The following is a 6,742-nucleotide window of genomic DNA, read 5'->3' as shown; positions in this document are numbered from 1 at the left end:
AGAATGGAGAGGGTTGACATGTCGTGGGGTTGTTAACCAATGTTATAAAACAATATGTGTACTGACTTTTTAATGAGAAACTATTTGTCCTGTAAACTTTCACCTAAAGTACAATAAAAAAAAAATAGAATCCATTAAGAATTGTGTCCAGTAAAACTGTTAAAGCATGAACCAAAGTAGATGATCACCATGTAATCCTTCAACATTTTAAAGAAAACAGGAAGTTACTGAGTTATAAAAGTTTAGTAATAGAAGCATCACTGTACTGGCAGTTCCCTCAGAGTTTAGACCATCTAGTACAACAGTTCTTTTCTGACAGAAAACATTTGGAATGTCATGATAACTCCAGCTCTACCATGGATGTTGTAGCCATGATTTTATTTTATTTTTTTCATCCCCTGCCTCATCCAGGAGTAAAGAAAAGTAATGGACAGGTGTTTATGGCATCAGGGAGATGGACGAAGTTGTGTTTAGAATTAGTTCCTCTGCCTCAGGATTATTGGGACTGCTCTGAAGGTGAGCACAGGCAAAGTTGATATCAAAGAAGGTAAGAAATGGATGGCCAGACAGCCACAGCAGGGTGCTTAGTGTCTGATACCTTTCTGTTCTGCTGGGTCACTCAAGGAAGAGACCACAGCTAATGAAGATGTTTCATCAAGGTGCCAGGACATAAACAGCATTTTTATTACAGGCGGACCAAAAGGTGCCAGGCTGTGTTTGCTGTTCATTCCAAGAAAAGATGGTAGAACAGAGGTGTCCTCCTTTCTACCTAGCTTTCTAATATGACATCCTCAAGGAAAGGGACCTGGAAGAAAGCATAGTACAAATGAGAGATTCAACACAAGGAATGCAGTGAGCGAAGAGGTTAAAAAAAAAAAAGTATTCTCTGAGACCATGTGTGTATTACACGGCATTGAAGTATTACGCTTCCCTGAATAATGTTCTAAAGTTACCTAATCTTAAGACTCAACTGTTAAAATCCCAAGCCCTATCCTAGTAGGTTTTGGTTGGAGCACAGAAATTCATGTTTTTACATTCCAATTTGCAGGTAACTTTGGGAAACATTGTTGTGTAGATTGAGTACAGGTTGTAGATTCAGACAGCCCAGGGTCACTTTATAGCTTACCTACCTTTGGAAAATGATCCAATCCCTCTAAGTTTCAGTGCTCTTTTCAGTAAATAGGAGATGAAATTAATTATCTCAGAGAGTTAAATTATATAACAACACATGTAAAGTATTAACATTTGGTGAGTGATCCAAATCAAAAAACAAATGAACCTGTTGCTGTCGAGTCTATTCCAACTCATAGCAACCCTATAGCACAGAGTAGAATCGTCCCAGAAGGTTTCCAAGGAGCAGCTGGTGGATTCAAACTGCCAACCTATTGGTTAGCAGTGTGACCCTAATACTTCCCAATATGTTTTCTCCTTTTCAGAATGGATGACTGAGGGCTTGACATAACTCATGACATAATGAAACTTTAAGTTTTTTTTCTTTTTTCTTTGCCTTTTCTCTTTTCGCATACCTTCTTTAATGGCTTTGTTTTGCACATACCTTTGTTAATGACTCTGTTTTATGACTTATGATCCCCAAAGGAAGATTAGAGCTCAGATGTCAGAGATGTATATCTTCAGCCTGATAAGGAAATGTCTGGTTCCCTATCTCTTTAGTATGATAGAGTCTCTTGTAATTAACTTGGAGTGAATAACAACATTTCTAACCTTTGTAAAAATTATATATAAGCTCTGATGTAAAAATGCTTTTTGGGACTCCCTAAGGACAGCCTGAATAGCTGCGGGGTCCCCGGTGGTGTACACGTCCTGAATTAAAAACTTTCTCACTCTTTCTGACTTGAAGTGTGTTTCATTGGCTTAACTGCTCCAGGGCATGGACACTATTCAGATAACAGCACCCACCAGGTGAGTGATCAATGGCTACTACATATTTTTTATTATTTATGTCCTGAGTGAGCTGTGCCAAATATATTTGAATGAATACCAGTAGGCAAAGAAGTAAATCTAATTGCTATAATTAATATACTTCAAATGCTGAGCAAATAGTTCCCATTTCTTGAATAAATATTGCCAAAATGTCTTCATTTCACTATAAATTATTTAAGTATTTACATTGAACAAAGGCAAGAGGCAAACTCGAACCCTTGGTCCTCCTTGAGATGAACTGAATAGAAATAGGCCCATCTGCAGAAACACTCCAATTTCCTGTATCCTTATATCATAAGTTTCTGAGCAGATGAATCATCCGTCCTTCTAAGTGGATACTGATTGCTTGATTAAAAGCCACTTCAGAAGAAACATAGGCTCCTTGTTTGACTCTGACCCTACTATACCAGGCCTATACTTAAGAGAAGCCAGAATCATAGAGCAGAAGTAAAGTTGTGTAGGACAGTTAATTTTGGAATGAGTAGAAAAGATGATACAATGAGAGTGAAAATGATGAAAGAAAGAGGGCACAAAATTAAGTGGATTTAAAAAAAGTATTGACAGAAAATAAGCAGAAAACATGGGTAAAGTGCAAAGAAAATGGTGCTGTATGGGATCAGTCTTATTGGTATGTCGAGTGGGTGGCTGCTTATATGTAAATCAGCCTGATAGGAGCCAAGAAGTCCTCACATTTTCTCCATTGCTCTGTCTCTGATGCTTGTCATTCCAGCATTACAGACCCTTAAATTTTGCTTAAGGTTTTTGCCCCTGCTAAATGCAAAACCCTACCCTCACCACACCAAACATCAGATTAAATCTCAGAACAATATGTTTATTTGATCTATTGCTGGAATCACGTTTTGATGGTATCAAAAAATCTGAGAACACTGAGCACCTGAGGTGGGTTAACGAAACCATCCGAGAATGGAAGATATAAACAGAGGAGTCAGCAGTCCTCTTCACAGATTGGATTAAGTTAGGAAAGTGACCAAGATCATGGATTGCTCTCATAATTCATATATATTTAACCAGTCTGTAGGGGGTAAAGGGTAAAGGCATTATGACTGTCCCTCACACAAGAAGTACAACAGTTCTGAGAATCAGGAACCAACTAAGTGTGTTTTGTCAAAAAGCTATATGAACCATTGGTTCTATAGCTCTGGGACAAACCAGAGCTTGCCTATGTGACACGTTCACAAAGAAGGACATTGTAGATCCTCATCAGTGACCCCAGCACATGGATTAATTGCATTGATCAATGTGTCTGACACTTATAGTCAGAAAACAAGCAGTATTCAGGAAATTGCACTTAACATTTGCAATGTCCCAGAAGTTGGCTAAAAGTTGGCTTCATAAAATCATTAAAGCCATTAGCCCTCTTCTCTTTCTACTGTGTTTCCTTTCCAGCATTATCATATCAATGCCCATAGTTCGCCTTACCATCTACCAATATGCTAGCTACTGGTACTTCCACCCAAGGTTATCTCTCACTTCATCTCCCTTTGCTCCAGAAACTCTGAGTTCCAACCCTACAGAACTATCCCATGCGCCCCTTCTCTGTTGTTCTCTGCTTCATTACACACAATGTTCCTACCACCTGGAATGCCCTTTCAGACTGGAAAGCACTTACTCATCATTTAAGGAACAGTTAAAATGTCACCTCCACCATAAATGCTTCTCTTATGTCTTTACAGTTTTTGGACAAACTTTCATGATAACAAATCTCACATTTTACCCTTAGTAATGGCATGCTTTTTTCTCTCAAGCTTACTGAGGCAAGAGGTAAGGTCCTACTCATCGTTGAATCTTTAAAATCTAAACTAGTCTTTGTCCAGCGTTGACGCTGAGCTCAATAGATATATGTAGAGTAAAACAGTGACTGAATGAGTGAGTGAAATGAGTCTGGGAAAATATGACAGGATGAATTTACAAATCTGTTAATACATAAATGTTGACTTCACATAATAGACCATAAATATCACTAAACCTAACAGATGACTACATGGTCTTATGGAAATGTATAATCATATATATATACCCTGTAAAAGAGGGATAAACTGATAGAAAAAGGTAAGATTTTTATTTTTTTGGAAATAGTTTACAATAAAGCACTATATGTAGCTCAAAAGGCACATCAAAGGATTTCAGTTATTGCCATCTACTTACAAATATCTGCCATCTACCGCATGAACTTGACCAAGTCACTTAACATTTCTGGGTCTCATTTCCTCATTTATGTAATGCAGGTGTTTGACTACATCCATGTTTCTCAAACTTGCCTGATGGTGTGAATCATCTGAAGACTATGATTCTGTAGTTCCAGAGCAGGGTACAGGAATATGTATTTTTAACAAGTATCTCAGGTGATGTTTTCCATCAGGCAAGTTTGAGTAATTCTGAAATACTTTCATGATCCTACCAAACTCAATCAATTATTATATTATTAACCTTTCAAAATCTATAAAGCAAATCTGTAAACATGTAAATAAAATTCAATTTATAACACAATAATTGATTGTTTATCTCTTCAAGACACCGGCTAGGCAGTCTTGGGTGGGAGGTTTAAAATATTGAAAATAAAAATAGGGTGGAACCCCTATTATGAAAGGATTGACAATCTACAGGGGTGAAGAATGAGAGATTTGTCCACAAATAACCGTGGTATGTGGCAGACTGCAACAAACAACTTGGTACATTGATGAACATGGGAGGAAAGAAGGAGAGAGGTGAAGTCCAGTTGGGAAAACCATTAAAGTGAGAGCATTTGAGGTGAGACTTTGAAAATGAGTAATAAGATTTCAGCAGTTAAACTAAGCGGCAGTTAATCCATCCATTTTTTTTTTTATAAAGCCTCAAACTTATGAATCTACAACATTAACTAGTACTTCAGATTACCTTAATGATAGATTGAAAGTTCATGCATGTAAAGGTGACTTGTGTAAAACTGGTGGCGATAGCACTTTATGGTCCCTCCCTGAACCCAGGGGTCATGGTTAGTCCTTGTATTCTAGTTCAGTTCTAATGTGGGTAGAGCAAAGAGAACTCACTGGCAAATGGCCTGGCCTCTGTGAGAGAGAAAATGTGAGTGCAGATCACACTCAGTTCTCAGAATGTCTTTCTCTCCTCAGGCCTCTACATCTCATTTTCAAGAAAACCTTCTCCATTTTCCAAGACTGAGGGAAAATGTTGATTTTTCAAAATCTAAAATGGCCATAACACCTCTGCTGAAGTTGTGTCTGCAAGGCACCTCGAGGTAACAGCTGGATTAGTTCTTTAAGAAATACATGTGATAAATTTTCATCAAATTGACTGGCTGTTTGCTGATAGAGCATTAGAATGTACCTGTGTTCCAATTTCGTTACTATCAGTGATTGCAGTTTGCAACAGTAATCAACGAGAGTTAATAAAATGAAAATCTTTTATGTTGAGAAACTATTCATATTACTGAGGAGACCACAACAAGGAAAGATGTTGGCATGAATATGTTCACAAGACACCTGGGAGTAAAGGAGGTAAACAAGTTGTAAGAGAACATGCTAACATGCCATCTGATAGAACAATATTTTTGCCCTTGTTTCCAAGGCATTGATGTTCAGTCATGGAGACAGACAATGAGACAATCACCACAGATTTTATTCTCCTGGGGCTCTGGCCTGAGTTCAGTCACCTTGTGATCCTCATTTGCATCATTCTTCTGGTCTACTTTGTAGCTGTGATGGGCAACGCTTTTCTCATTCTCCTCATCTGATTGGATTCTTGACTCCACTCCCCCATGTACTTCTTGCTCAGAGAGCTCTCCCTCATCAGCTTGGCCTTAATCTCAACTTCTGTTCCCAAAATGGTCAGAAAACTTCTTCTCAGAGAAGAGAACCATATCACAGATGGGCTGTGGAACCCAGATCTTCTTTAGCTTAACCCTGGAGATTGCTGAGTGTCTCCTGCTGACCCTTCTGCCCTACAACCACTACACTGCCATCTGTAACCCACTGTGGTACTCAGTCATCATGAGTCACACCATCTGTACACAGATGGTCATTGGGTTCTCTGTGGGAGCGACAGTAACTTCCTTGATTTCTTTTTTCTTGTTTTATTTTCTGGTTTTTTTTTTTTGGTTACTTTGTTTTGTTTTCTTCTCTCTCTTATTCCCTTTTGTCTTTCTTCATTTCCAGTTGCTCGATTTATTCATTTTTTTTACCCTTTTTCTTTTTTTTATTTTTGTTTTTCCCCATTTCTCAGCCTCTCATCTCTCCACTCCAAAAGCAAGCTTCTTTAGCACTCTTTTCTGTTTGTGTGTATGTTTTTGGCTCATGTTCCTCTCTCCTCTCTCTCATCTTTCCCATACCCATCTTAGCTCCACAAATCACTATCTATTCCCTTCTTCCTGCCTACCTGCACTGTGTGCTGAACATCACACTCCAAAGCAGCACAGGCATGGCCTACTGGAACCTGCTTTGCAATGATTCCCAGCCTGCACTGTCAGCCCTGGTATGTGCCACAAACAACTCATCCCAGCAACTCCAACTTCTGCTGGACCTGCCCTGCTGTACTATACCTAAGTGGCTGACCCTGCCCATTGGAGAAGGAGGCGGAAAGTGTCATGCCCACAGATGAGCAAGCAACAAAGAATGCACAGCTGGCCTGTTCAAATATAACCAAATAAAACAAAAAATATACAATCAATAAACGAGGAAAATAACTACTGAATGCCCCGAAGACAGCAGACAATATCAAAACATTTACAAAAACAGGACAGGATGGTTCCAGTAGGCATCCAAAATAAAACACCAGATGACCTTCCAGT

Source organism: Trichechus manatus, unplaced genomic scaffold (assembly GCF_000243295.1).
Source record: "Trichechus manatus latirostris isolate Lorelei unplaced genomic scaffold, TriManLat1.0 scaffold00181, whole genome shotgun sequence".
NCBI lineage: Eukaryota > Metazoa > Chordata > Mammalia > Sirenia > Trichechidae > Trichechus > Trichechus manatus.
Note: the sequence above shows the minus strand (reverse complement) of the source record.